Here is a 14486-nt window from a genome sequence, read left to right on the forward strand (position 1 = left end):
GGAGAGTAAAAGCTGCATTCACGTTCGAAGGATTACAATTGCGATGCCGCCTAAGAAAGTCCAAGGAATAGCTGCGGGAGGGTCATCGCCCAGTATCCATGTGGATATCTCGCCGCAAAACCAGGTTTTTCCTTCTTGGTTTTATATCGGTTTTAATTTAATCATGCAAGATGAATTGTTAGGGATAAGATATATTTTGTCCTAGTTATTTACGATGAAGGAATTTAGTTTAGTTGAACATGCAAAATGGATAAAGTATAAAACATAGTTTTCCTTCAAATAGCCTTATGCACTGAAACGAATTATGAGCAAGATTATTTACCCACTAAAGTAGTTAAATTTTGAAGGAATAAAAACTGCATCTTGCACCATTAACCCCTATTCTTTTTTGCAACGAATCATCATAGAAGATGAAATTCATGAAAGGTTTCTTACGTTGCTTGAACTCTAGGAAGTTATCATTGCTAACTGCATATCTTAGCAAGGAAAAGATTGTTATTTGGCATGAGTTTCGTTCGCAAGGAAAAATGAAGATTAATTGAATTTACCTAAACTCAAAGCAATAAAGTTTAGGACTGAAAAATCAATTGTCACAAAGATAACAAATCGTGCCGAGGTGATCTCAATATTACCTTGTAAAAGTTAACCGAATTAATGTAAACTTAGAAATACCTATGCTGCGAAATATGCATTGGGAATTATTTAAAAATCCAAGAAACGTTTATACCTTAAATACTTGCCTACCTTCCCTGATTGTAGGGTCCATAAATCATAAATGTAAAAGAATTAGGGTTTGTCCCTGAGGTTCGTAAAAAGAGACCCTAGGTCTGACAAACATCAGCTTAAGAAACTAAAACGGATTTTTTCATCGTATATTACGATGCAGGACTTGCGCAGCAAGTACAAAGTCATATGGTCTTGTGATTGATTCACAAGAAGAAAGGATGGCGGATCCTTACACAAGTTATCTTGCAAAAGGATGTATTCTTTGATATCCTTCTAAGTAAGGAAGGTTAAAAACCGGAAACTAAAGTATCCAATGAACTTTAGGGTTGACCAAGTTGGGTTAATAGGGTACGCCCTAACCCAGAATATAAGGGATCTTGCCAAGATGCAAGACACCCTGGAACGAGTGCTGATGCATTCGAAAGGAAAGGATCATTCCTTAGCAGTTTGCCAACAAGAAGATCAGTTAATGGAAATGTTTGTGCTTGCTAGAGATTTTAGAGCACTGTTTGATTTATGAATTACAAATTAAATGAATATCTATACTTCAGGTTGAAGACCTAAAGGGAGAGGCAACTTCAATTACCCCCGACTGCCTGTCTGACCCTAACCAAGGGGGTTGTTGACTGCACCGCAAACGTGGACTGAACTCGCCGCGAGAGGTCTCTCCGTTGAGCTCTACTTGGAGCAGGAGGACACTTGGGTGCCAAGGGGGGCTCTTGCCATAAATCCCTCGCCTTCTGGGTCCTGCGCAAGAGGCTAACATGACTCGGGATTGGATCTCGAGGCCTGCATACTAGTCTACGGGCGGAAGCTTGGAATAGTAATCCCTGTGGATTGCTGGATAGCCTTCGGGCGGATTATGGATAAGCCTACGGGCGGAACTCCTTGTATTTCAAAGATAAATATGATGATATGTTAATAAAGAACTTGTTTAATATTGTTTTTCTATGTCACGTGATAAGATTACGTGAAGGAACTAGTGCTTAACGGTTTAATTAAAGAAGCTGATTGTTACATGTCCAAATTAATGTGTTAGATAATTACATAACTAAAACAAACCGAGGAAAGTGCGGAGGATGGGCCATGGGTCCGTCCTACAGTTGGGTGGTCTCGGTTGGCCGGGAACTTTTCTCAAATCTCGAAGAACAATGGGATGATTGTCAAAGGACACGAACAATGAAAGCGTTAACCTAGAGTTATGTCTTAACCGATTTTACGCTGTTTTAGGGGAACGGAATGGGACTATGCCTTATGGCAGAGAGGTTGAGCTTTGCATCCCTCTCGTTTCCCATTCTCTTTGAACCAAGTGCAGCGTGAATCCGCTTCGGACCTGGCATTTAAGCGTAAAGTAGTTCGCTTGGATTCGACGCTAGTTGCTGTTAGGAAATGACCAATCAGGAAAACCCTAATTCCGATCGATCCTAAGTGGGAACGGCCAGAATACTTCCGCTACGTGGCAGACGCGGAAAGCCCTAGATCGCAAACCCCGTAGCATTCCATGGGAGTGACGGGTGGAGCTTTCTAGGCATCCCTTCCGATGGACTGCTAAGATGTGTCTTGGATGATACTAGTGGACACGTTATAGTTTGTATTAGAGCCGACCAACAACTGAATTGTTTTTATGAAATCTCAATGAAATGAAGTAATTAAATTATTGTTGTCCAAACATTTTCTTACCTTCAATACTGTCTTGCAGAATTACGAAGCGTGGAACAAGTTTTTGGTATTTCGGGTCATGTTTATGACTGCAATGCATTCTTCGCTTTAGAGACAAAGAATTGGGATGATGAACATTCTGGAGCAGATTTATAGTCCATCACCTTTGTACATAGAATGAAGATGGACGGGTGCTTCAGGAATCTACTATATAGCCGCCCATTGGTTTGCTTATCTACAGACCAACCTAAAGAGGATCAAGTGGTTGGAAGACCTGAAAGTCGTGAAGCTGTTCGTTTTTGTGGAAGCTCACGTAAATTCGACTTTACATATTCGAGGTTGGAGGGTTGAGATGAACTCATATGTATATGAGAAAGTAACTCGTGTAATCCCTGCCGACAGGATTAAAGTGTTAGGCCGCCATGAGAAGTATGGATTCCAAAGGGAAGTATATCTTGAACTTCCAATGATTTATCGATTCCTGAAGATCCATGACCCAAAACCTTACTATTACACAGTTCCTATAGATAAATGCAATACAACGTTGTTCTCCCCAAACTAAATGTAACAATTGACTTATCATCACATGGAACATTGTATTCAAAAGGGCTATGCCCATGTAAATACAAATAAAGACTTCTTTTTATCAATGTCTGGCTGTGCATAAGAGTTGATAAAAAGTTAAGTAGCTACATTGTTTACGAGATAGCTGAATTAAAGATAAGCTAACGTCGATTATCGTATAATAACGTTAAGAAAACCTTTATTCAGGCACAACCCCAGGTACATGTTCCTAATTCGCCTCCTATATAAAGTACTGTTGTGATCCAAGAGAAGAAGTTCCTTCTCAAGCAGATTAAGCCACCCGAGTTTGATGGGAGAGGCAGATTCATTCAGGTTGATGCTGAAATTTGGATTGCATCCATGGAGGATTACTTCGAAGCAGCTGGTACTGCACCCGCCAATCAAGCAATGCTCGCCAAATTAAAACTCACCGGCGAAGCCAGACTTTGGTGGAAGCAATGGTGCAGGGATCAAGGGATCGCAGAGGGATCCGTTAGTTGGGAGAAGCTAAAGAAAACCGTGCAGGGTAGATACTTACCACCTGCATATCGCACGCAGAAAATGAACGAGTTCTACGAGCTAAAATAGCTAGGACTCACTCTTGACACATACTACTCTAAATTCGTCTCACTTTTAAAGTATGCGCCACAGATGGACATGACACAGCAGGTGTCCAAATTTTGTGCGGGTTTAAATCCACCAGTAAATACCCGTCTCGAATCTATGCATCCATCAGATATTCAGGATGCACTCATTCGAGCGGCGCCTATAATTCAAGAGGTGCAAGCTAGATTAAGGGGTAACAAAACTTGGTCTTATAATGACCCGAACAGAGGAGCATTCAGACCTCAAATGAAGAGAGTTCAAGGTCATAATCAGGGACAAAGAAAGAAAGCAAGGACGAATAACATCAACAACTTTGTTCCTACTCAAAGTAATGGCCGAAACCTCCGTTGTTTCCACTGCAACGAACTCGGTCACTTCAAGAGGCAATGTCCCAAGCTTGGTGGAGGACATCACCAAGTACCTTTCCAAGGAACAGGCCGTGGTCAAGGAGCTGCTACCCGAGGAAGAGGAAGAACCGCCTACATTGCCAATAGGCAAATGTGTGAAGGAGGGGAAGAAGAAGATCCGACCAAGGAAGCAAAATTCGAAAGAGCGACAATCCATGCCGTTTTACACAAGAAAGGGCCGAATCGCCAGTTCTCGGTGATTCAGACACCGTCGGACTATCAAGGAAAAGGTTTCAAAACCTTGATTGATTGTGGCAGTACACATTCCTTTATCTCACCAGCATGTGCAAAAAGATTAGGAATAGCCACAGTAGAAGCACCTACCCTGCTTGTGGAATTGGCAAATGGTCGTGAGGTTACTTGTACCAGGCAAACTGCTAAAGTGGAATTCTTTCTGGGAGGAAAGAAGACTTCGGTTAAATTCAGAGTCATGAATTTAGGTATCCATGAGTGTCTACTCGAAATGGATTGGCTTAAGCCCAACGATGCCCACGTTCATTGTGGAAAGGGTCAAGTTTCCTTTCGAAACTCTAAAAGGGAATTAGTCACAACTCAAGGTGAGGCAAGAATGCCAAGAATCCAATTGGCCAAAGTATCTCGGATCATAAAAGGAGTCAAAAAAGGATTACATGTTTACTTGATCAAACTCAACAAGTTAGATCAAAAGCAAGAGTTTCATGAAGGACCTTCTTGGCTAAAGGAATACGCGGACATATTCTTTGAAGAGTTGACTGAACTTCCGCCTCAAAGAGAAGTGGATCATGAGATTAGGTTAGTGCCTTGAGCTGCACCAATTGCCAAGAGACCTTATAGAATGTCCATACCAGAAGCAATTGAGCTGAAGGAACAACTCAAGCAACTACTAGATCAGGGCTACATCCGGCCTAGCAATTCACCGTGGGGAGCTCCAGTACTATTCCAGAAAAAGAAAGATGGGACACTTCGACTATGTATTGATTACCGAGGGTTGAATCAATCAACAGTCAAGAACAAGTATCCTATTCCTAGAATAGATGAGCTTCTTAATCGTCTTCAGGGTGCAAAGATCTTCTCCAAGATTGATCTCAGGTCAAGTTACTATCAGATAAGGATCAAGGAAGAAGATATCCCAAAGACGGCCTTCAATACAAGATATGGGCACTTTGAGTTCCTGGTTATGCCATTCGGGCTCACGAATTCATCTGCCACCTTCAGTAGGTTAATGCAGGATATCTTTAGGCCATATCTTGATGATTTCGTGCTTATCTTCTTTGATGACACTTTAGTCTATTCTAAACAGGAAGAAGATCATGAACCTCAACTTCGGATTGTCCTTGAGACAATGAGGTCACATAAGTTGTATGCTAAAATGAATAAGTGTGCATTCTTCAAGCGTCAAATTGAATATCTGGGATTCATAGTATCATCAGAAGGAATATCAGTGGACCCAGCCAAGGTCAGAGATGTGCTTGAGTGGCCAATACCAGTATCCGTCAAAGAGATATGTAGCTTTCTTGGATTGACAGGATGGTATAGGGTCTTCATCAAAAACTATGCTTTGATTGCAGCTCCTCTGACGGATTTACTGAAGAAGCAGACTTCTATTGCATGGTCAACTCCCAAACAAAATAGCTTCGATAGATTGAAGCAAAGTTTGGTATCAGCACCTATTCTAAAACTTCCAGACCTCAATAAGGAATTCGAGGTAGTAACTGATGCTAGCATTCTTGCCTTGGGGTGTGTACTTATTCAGGAAGGTCATCCAGTAGCATACTCTTCAAGTAAACTGAAGAACTATGAAAAGAATTATGCTACGCATGATCTGGATTTACTAGCTGTCATCCATGCTCTAAAGCTTTGGAGACACTACCTGTTGGGTAACAAGTTTACTCTAGTAACCAACCGTAAGAGTCTCAAATGGATCTTTACCCAGAATGAGCTCAATATGAGGCAACGTCGGTAGATTGAAGTGTTGGAGGAATATGATTTTGAAATCAAGTACCGACCAGGGAAAGAGAATGTAGTTGCCGATGCACTTAGTCGCAAGGCATTCCTAAATTCCCTAATCTTGCAGAATCCATCAACGGCCAGGTCTCTAGCTACAAAAGTATCTATGCCAAACAACCCTATACTTGAGTTAGCTAGAGAGGAAGCATGCCATGATTTGGCCTACTAAACAATGCTAAAGGAGATATCTACCAAGGAGCAAAATCAAAAGTTGCAAGCTAAGTATTAGGGATTTTCCATTGATAATGGACTTGTCTACTACAGAACAAGGCTGTGTATACCAGCAACCTAGTCACTTAAGCAGAAGATAATGTGGGAATCTCATGATTCCCCTTTTGCAGGACATCCTGGCTATGCTAAGACTCTTAATGCAGTTAGGAAGAGCTACCATTGGAAGAGGCTCAAAGGTGACATTCTCAAATATATCACTGAGTGTTTGTCTTGCCAACGTATCAAAGTCGAACATGTCATGATGCCAGGGAAACGACAACTGCTTGACATTCCCCAAATGAAATGGGAATTCATCAGTATGGATTTTGTTGTAGGCATACCCCAAGTCCAGGGAGGATACAACTCCATCATGGTTGTGGTTGACATGCTTACCAAGGTCGCACACCTGATTCCAGTAAAGACAAACTATAAAGCCTCCGACATTGCAAGATTGTTTATCAAAAAGATATTCAAACTACATGGTTTACCCAGAAGAATCATTAGTGATCGAGATTCTCTCTTCACATCACACTTCTGGAGAGCTATCTTTGAAGCTATTGGGACTCAACTCTGTTTTAGCACCACCTACCATCCCCAAACGGATGGCCAAACAGAGCGAGTAAATCAAGTTATCGAGGATATGCTTAGGGCATACTGCTCTCGAGAACTGAAGAGGTGGATTCAATGCTTGCCTTTGGTAGAATTTGCATACAATGCTTCTTACCAGCAGAGCATTCAGATGACCCCTTTTCAAGCATTATATGGTCATGATTGCAGAAGTCCCCTAAACTTCTCAGATCCAATGTTAAGGGTTGAAGCTTCAAGACAGATGTTGGAAGACATGGATGATCAAATAAAGTCAATAAGACAAGACATACAAGAGGCCAAGGATAGACAAAAGGCATACGCGGATTTGAAGCGTCAAGAAAGAGTCTTCGAAGAAGGAGACATGGTCTTCATTCGCGTACGCCCTAAAAAGAGTTCCCTATCCTTAGGAGATTGCAAGAAGCTAAGTCCAAGGTATTGTGGGCCGTAAAAAATCTTCAAATGCCTAGGACCCAATGCTTATAGATTGCAACTCCCTAAGAACTTAAAGGTTCACAATGTATCCCATATCAACCTATTGAAAAAATATGTACCCAACCCTAACCATGTACTTGATGACCAACAAATTGTAATGCCTAGTCAAGGAGTCCTTGAGCTAAGGCCTGATAGGATCTTAAATGTTAGGGAGAGACAATTAAGATTTAGAACCTTGAGAGAATGCCTCGTCCAGTGGAAAGATTATCCCGAAGAGGATGCCACTTGGATAGAAGAAGACACTCTCAACCATCAGTATCCCCAGTTTATCTCGAGATGAGGACAGCTCGATTCCTCTAAGGGGGAGAGAATGTAACAATTCCCAATGGATAAAAATCTTTTTTTAATAAATAAAAGCAAATTTTTAGTCCCCTCCTTCTCCCCCAGCCGACGTCGCGCTGGAGGGGAGGGAGGGAAGCCACGTTCAAGCAGCACGCTGGGGCTCATGTAGAGCCTTAGCCATGCGTGTTGCCATGTAAGGGAGGGAGGAACCTCTCCCTCCGCCTATTTAAATCAGTGGGTGCCTAAGGTTGAGAGGGCGAACAGAAACGGAGTGCTGTAGCCGTGACGCCGCCAGGAGAGAACGAGAGAGAGCGTGAGAGCTGCCGAATGCTGTGCTGGGGCCCTGCGATCTGTGGAAGGAGGGAGGGATAGCCATTTCGTCGCCGCCCTGTAGATTTTCACCCCCCGTCATCATCGTCAAAATTCCCCCCCACGTGGCTATAGAAGCTTCTTGAAGCTTCTAAGGGGGGGCTCCTTAAGCCCCCCTTCCTATACCTTAGAATCCTTTCACCTTCCCTCCCCCCCCGGGTTTTAAAACCATTAAGCCCCCTTCCTATATCTTGGAATCCTTTCACCCCCCCTCCCGGTTTTATCCCCTTAGAATCCTTAAATCCCCCCCCCCCCCCCCCCCCCCCCCCGCGGTCTTAAACCCTTAACCCTTCCCGTGGGGTCATTAAAACCCCACTCCCGTTGGCCTCATAAACCACAAATTTCCCCCCGTGCTTAAATTTATAAGTCCCTTATTGTGTTCACCTTGAAACCCCGTGTTGCATCCCCTCATATTCCTTTTTATCACACCCCTCTAACCCGTGTCCCCTTTTTCCTTACACACCTTTTTTCTCCCGTGCTATAAACCCTTGTGTTACCCTTCAAATTTTCCCCCTAGGTTTGAAAACCCCTAGGTCCTTTCACTCCCGTGCCCAAAGATCTCCCAAGGTTCATATGATTGCAAAGCCACACTCACACACAACCTTTTTGCCGTGTATATACCCTATAGAGCCTTTTTAGGCTTTATAAACCTTTCTCTCTCTGAAGAAGCTAAGACCTTAAAGGTCTTGTTACCCCTTTTCGTGGTTAAATCCCTTAACGATTCCTTGCCTCGAAAGAGAGACTGTGGAATTCCGAAAAGGAGAGTAAAAGCTGCCTTCATGTTTGAAGGATTACAACTGCGATGCCACCTAAGAAAGTCCAAGGAGTAGCTGTGGGAGGGTCATCGCCCGATATCCATGTGGATATCTCGCCCCAAAACCAGGTTTTTCCTTCTTGGTTTTATATCGGTTTTAATTTAATCATGCAAGATGAATTGTTAGGGATAAGATATATTTTGTCCTAGTTATTTACGATGAAGGAATTTAGTTTAGTTGAACATGCAAAATGGATAAAGTATAAAACATAGTTTTCCTTCAAATAGCCTTATGCACTGAAACGAATTATGAGCAAGATTATTTACCCACTAAAGTAGTTAAATTTTGAAGGAATAAAAACTGCATCTTGCACCATTAACCCCTATTCTTTTTTGCAACGAATCATCATAGAAGATGAAATTCATGAAAGGTTTCTTACGTTGCTTGAACTCTAGGAAGTTATCATTGCTAACTGCATATCTTAGCAAGGAAAAGATTGTTATTTGGCATGAGTTTCATTTGCAAGGAAAAATGAAGATTAATTGAATTTACCTAAACTCAAAGCAATAAAGTTTAGGACTGAAAAATCAATTGTCACAAAGATAACAAATCGTGCCGAGGTGATCTCAATATTACCTTGTAAAAGTTAACCGAATTAATGTAAACTTAGAAATACCTATGCTGCGAAATATGCATTGGGAATGATTTAAAAATCCAAGAAACGTTTATGCCTTAAATACTTGCCTACCTTCCCTGATTGTAGGGTCAATAAATCATAAATGTAAAAGAACTAGGGTTTGTCCCTGAGGTTCTTAAAAAGAGACCCTAGGTCTGACAAACATCAGCTTAAGAAACTAAAACGGATTGTTTCATTGTATATTACGATGCAGGACTTGCGCAGCAAGTAGAAGTCATATGGTCTTGTGATTGATTCACAAGAAGAAAGGATGGCGAATCCTTACGCAAGTTATCTTGTAAAAGGATGTATTATTTGATATCCTTCTAAGTAAGGAAGGTTAAAAACCGAAAACTAAAGTATCCAATGAACTTTAGGGTTGACCAAGTTGGGTTGATAGGGTACGCCCTAACCTAGAATATAAGGGATCTTGCCAAGATGCAAGATACCCTGGAACGAGTGCTAATGCATTCGAAAGGAAATGATCATTCCTTAGCAGTTTGCCAACAAGAAGATCAGTTAATGGAAATGTTTGTGCTTGCTAGAGATTTTAGAGCACTGTTTGATTTATGAATTACAAATTAAATGAATATCTATACTTCAGGTTAAAGACTTGAAGGGAGAGGCAGCTTCAGTTACCCCCAACTACCTGCCTGACCCTAACCAAGAGGGTTGTTGACCACGCCGGGAACGTGGAACCCGTCGCAAGAGGTGTCTCCGTTGAGCTCTACTTGGAGCAGGAGGATGCTTGGGTGCCAGGGGGGCTCTGACCGTAAATCCCCCGCCTTCCGGGTCCTGCGCAAGAGGCTAACGTGACTCGGGATTGGATCTTGAGGCCCGCATACTAATCTACGGGCGGAAGCTTGGAATAGTAATCCCTATGGATTGCTGGATAGCCTTCGGGTGGATTATGGATAAGCCTACGGGCGGAACTCCTTGTATTTCAAAGATAAATATGATGATATGTTAATAAATAACTTGTTTGATATTGTTTTTCTATGTCAGGTGATAAGATTACGTGAAGGAACCAGTGTTAACAGTTTAATTAAAGAAGCTGATTGTTACATGTCCAAATTAATGTGTTAGATAATTACATAACTAAAACAAACCGAGGAAAGTGCGGAGGATGGGCCATGGGTCCGTCCTACGGTTGGCCGGGAACTTTTCTCAAATCTCGAAGAACAACGGGATGATCGTCAAATGACACGAACAACGAAAGCGTTGACCTAGAGTTATGTCTTAACCGATTTTACGTTGTTTTAGGGGAACGGAATGGGACTATGCCTTATGGCAGAGAGGTTGAGCTTTGCATCCCTCTCGTTTCCCATTCTCTTTGAACCAAGTGCAGCGTGATTCGGACCTGGCGTTTCTACGTAAAGTAGTTCGCTTGGGTTCGACGCTAGTTGCTATTAGGAAATGACCAATCAGGAAAACCCTAATTCCGGTCGATCCTAAGTGGGAACGGCCAGAATACTTCCGCTACGTGGCAGAGGCGGAAAGCCCTAGATTGCAAACCCCGTAGCATTCCATGGGAGTGACGAGCGGAGCTTTCTAGACATCCCTTCCGATGGACTGCTAAGACGTGTCCTGGATGATACTAGTGGACACGTTACAATAGTTGTTTCAGAAGAGAGGTAGGATTAGGCACTATTACTCTCTAGGAGGCACAAGAGTAATCATTTTTTGGAGAAAGGCTCCATAAGAGATAACTTTGACTTGATCTTTACAGACTCTCTGAAAGTGTTGATCCATCTTCGATAACAAGATTGCTGCCCAATTAAATTTGACATCATTTAGGATCTTGATAGATGCGGTAAATAATCATTTAGAGAGGCATTTGGTCACAGGTTTGCCTAACATTAAATGATCTTGCAAAAATTGACACAATTGCTTCCAGATAGGAGAAAAAATATGGGATACAGACACCCCTAAACTACTAATCACTTTATTGGATACCAAAGGAATAGAGGCATGTTTCTGTAAAAGAGCAACAATATCTTCTATTGTTAATAATCAGTTTCCACTAGACACATGGAATGCAAAAAGAGGTAAGAACAGTGCCTCATTAATATTGGCAAATGACAGGAAAAATCGTCATACCAGAATGGTTCTTGTAAGATTTCAAGAAAGAATAACAAAGTTTTGCATCCACTAGAGGAAACTTGAGGGCCATAAAGAGATGAAGATTTCAAACCACATTGGATCACCCACACACACACACGAACCAAGAAAAGGGGAAATTATTCCTACAAAACCCACACATACCACTACTAAGATAGATAACATGGGAAAAAAAAAGAACAAAGAACTAGCTGGACTAGACCAGACCTCCCAAGCAGTCCACGTCCTATGAAAGTTTCAACATGACCTACGCACATATGTGACTAAAGGCTTTATGAAATGCAAACATACAGGCATCTAAAAACCCTACAGGCAAGCACTCAAAAGAAAAGAAAAATACCATGCCTGCCATATCCCAGACACAATCCAAAAATCAAGACTGAACCATAGACTTCGATCATCAAAATAAATATAGACAGATAAGACCAATGTCTCTGACTACGAAACCCTAACCCCCATAAGCGTATGTCGTGTACCTATGGTGCGGTGAAGTGGGTTATGATGCATGTGAAAGAGGGAAAAAAGAAAAAGAACTTGGTAGTGTGTAGACGCCCGCAAGGTTTGATGCACAAAATCCCATGTCCAAATAAGTTGTGGAACAGAAAAATCCACGTACAAAAACAATAGGTCAACTAGGTGGCACTCAATCTCCTATAAGGTATGGAAAAACCAATACTGATACCATGGTTTAAAAAATAAAAGGAAGGAGGGAGACAAGGAAGGGTTTATCACTCGAGTGATCATGTGTTGGGCTTTTTTTGTGTTTTCTCTTCTTTTCGTTTTCTTTTTTAATTTGTCTTTTTTTAATTTTTTATTTTATTTTTTGTGGTGTTTAATTCCTTAGAATTTTGAGAATTGTGTATTGGGCTGTGTTCAAAATTTTGTTTTTAGATGTCATGTCACATTTGACGTGAATGTGACTAAAGCATTTTGATTAGTCTATTTGATTATTTGTTTTCCATTGGGTTTGTTGTTTGTTTTTCTTGCTCTTTTGTTTTTAAATAAATGAAATTTAGTAACTAAACTGCAACACAAACATTGGGAATGTGAAAAAGAATTCTTATGAATTTAAATAGCTATTTTTAAAAATTTCTCAAAATTTCCTAGCATTTTCTCATTTTATAAGTTGTGTTTTTTTAATGCAAATGAATGTTTTCAATATGTTTTTTGAAATTTTTATGTATTTGTGGCTATTCATAATCATGAAGAATGTTTTTGAAATTTCTTGGATTTTTGAGAATTTTTAAATTTTTTCAAAATTTTATTGGATTTTTATAGAATTTGTAGAGTTTTTTCAATTATTTAATGTTTTTTTTTTCATTTTTTAAAGTGTGGGGGATTAAAATAATCACGATCGGGACAATGGGGTACTTGATGATGGCGGCTACATGTGAAGAGCAACTCCACAGCACATGCAAAATGGGATGCACGTCCTTGCACGTGAACATGGCTTACAATACACGTACACACAAACACGATTAAACACGCATGCTCCTGTGCGAATAGCACCAATTGAACACATAGAAAATGTCTAGCACACACCTGTGCAAAGAGCTGCAAAAATGACCAACATGCAAAGGATTGCGTGGAATGGGCATGCCTGGCATGTGATAGGGGGCTTGTAGGGGGGGGCAAGCACACGGGTTATGGAAGGGGACACAGGGCAGGATGTGTGTGGGGGTGGAAGGAGATGGGTGGGAATGGGAGTGATGGGAGGGGATAAGAATGTGGGTGATAGGAGAGGAGGGAAGGGGGATAGTGAGCGGAGTGGGAATAGTGGGTGGGGGATTGGTTTTAGGTGGGGTGGGGCATAGGGAACGAATAAGGCCCAAGAGGCGGGCATGATGAGGAGGCGCAGGAGGTCAAGGCCGGTAACCAGTAGGCAGCAGCACCCAACAGGTGGTGGTATGCTAGGCGGACAGAGGCAATGCACTAGGTGTGCGAAGGTGACGTACTAGGTGGATGGAGGCAGTGCCCAGTAGAGGCGGTGACCATAAGGGCAGGGAGGTTGAGGCAGTAGGCAGGAGGAGGAGGTCCGGGTGGCAACAGAGCGGAAGGGGAGAAGCAAGGGAGGAAGGATGAGGAGGAGGAGGAGGAGGAGGAGGAGGAGAGGAGGAGCAGAAGAAGAAGAAGTGGTGGGAGGGGAGGGAGATTGTAAGAAGCTGGGAATACTTAGAATACTAATAATATGCCATGTCACATTGACACTGGTATATAAGGAGAGAAGTTGTAATTTTTCACATCTTTTGACATATCAATACATTTACAATCTTTCTCTCCCTTCTTGCTTCAAGCTTCCATGGCGTCTACATCTTTCTTGTCTTTCTCTCTCCAATTCTAGTCTTTCTCTCTCCTCGTCACTCTATTTCTCTCTCTTCCTGCAGTCTTTCTCTCTCCTCTGCAGTCTTTCTCTCTCCTCTTTCTCTCTCCCTAGTTCTCTCTCTGACAAGTGGTATCAGAGCTTCAGTCTTTGATCCATTATTTTCTTCCATTTTCACTCTCATTTTCCTATTTCAAAACCAATTTCAGACAAAAATGGTACAAGACAGTGACTAGTGGAGTGCTGCAGGACAACTACAGTTAGCAATGACTACATCTGGAGATATTCAAGGTCAGATATGGCGGGTAAAGGCTTAAATGGCTGGACGTCATCAAATTTTATGCAAAAATGGAGGTAACTAGGGTAAAGAATGGTTAACCGGGCTTAGTTAGAGACTAAACTACAGTTACTTTTCAAAAGAGGTCTTCCTTTCCTCTTTCCTCAAGCTCTGCCCAAGCTTTCATGGAGTTTGCTGGCTGAGATCTCTTCTTTTCTCACTGATCTTTGCTCTCCATCAACAATGGCCTGCATAATGGCACTCTAGACATCAAATGCAACAAGTGGAGCACCAATCATGCCCTGTAGAAGCTGCCACGTGGCCTGGATAGCAGCCCGAAATTTGCGCTGATTTTTCCAGCCCTGTTCTCCTCCAGTTCTCAGCCAATCTTCAGCTATGGTGCTTCTAATTCATCATTGGCAGTGATTCCTTCAAGGTTTTGGTGTGT

This window comes from Lygodium microphyllum, chromosome 13, assembly GCF_053477565.2.
Source record: "Lygodium microphyllum isolate KBCC chromosome 13, Lygodium_microphyllum_v1.1.10, whole genome shotgun sequence".
Classification (NCBI taxonomy): Eukaryota; Viridiplantae; Streptophyta; class Polypodiopsida; order Schizaeales; family Lygodiaceae; genus Lygodium; species Lygodium microphyllum.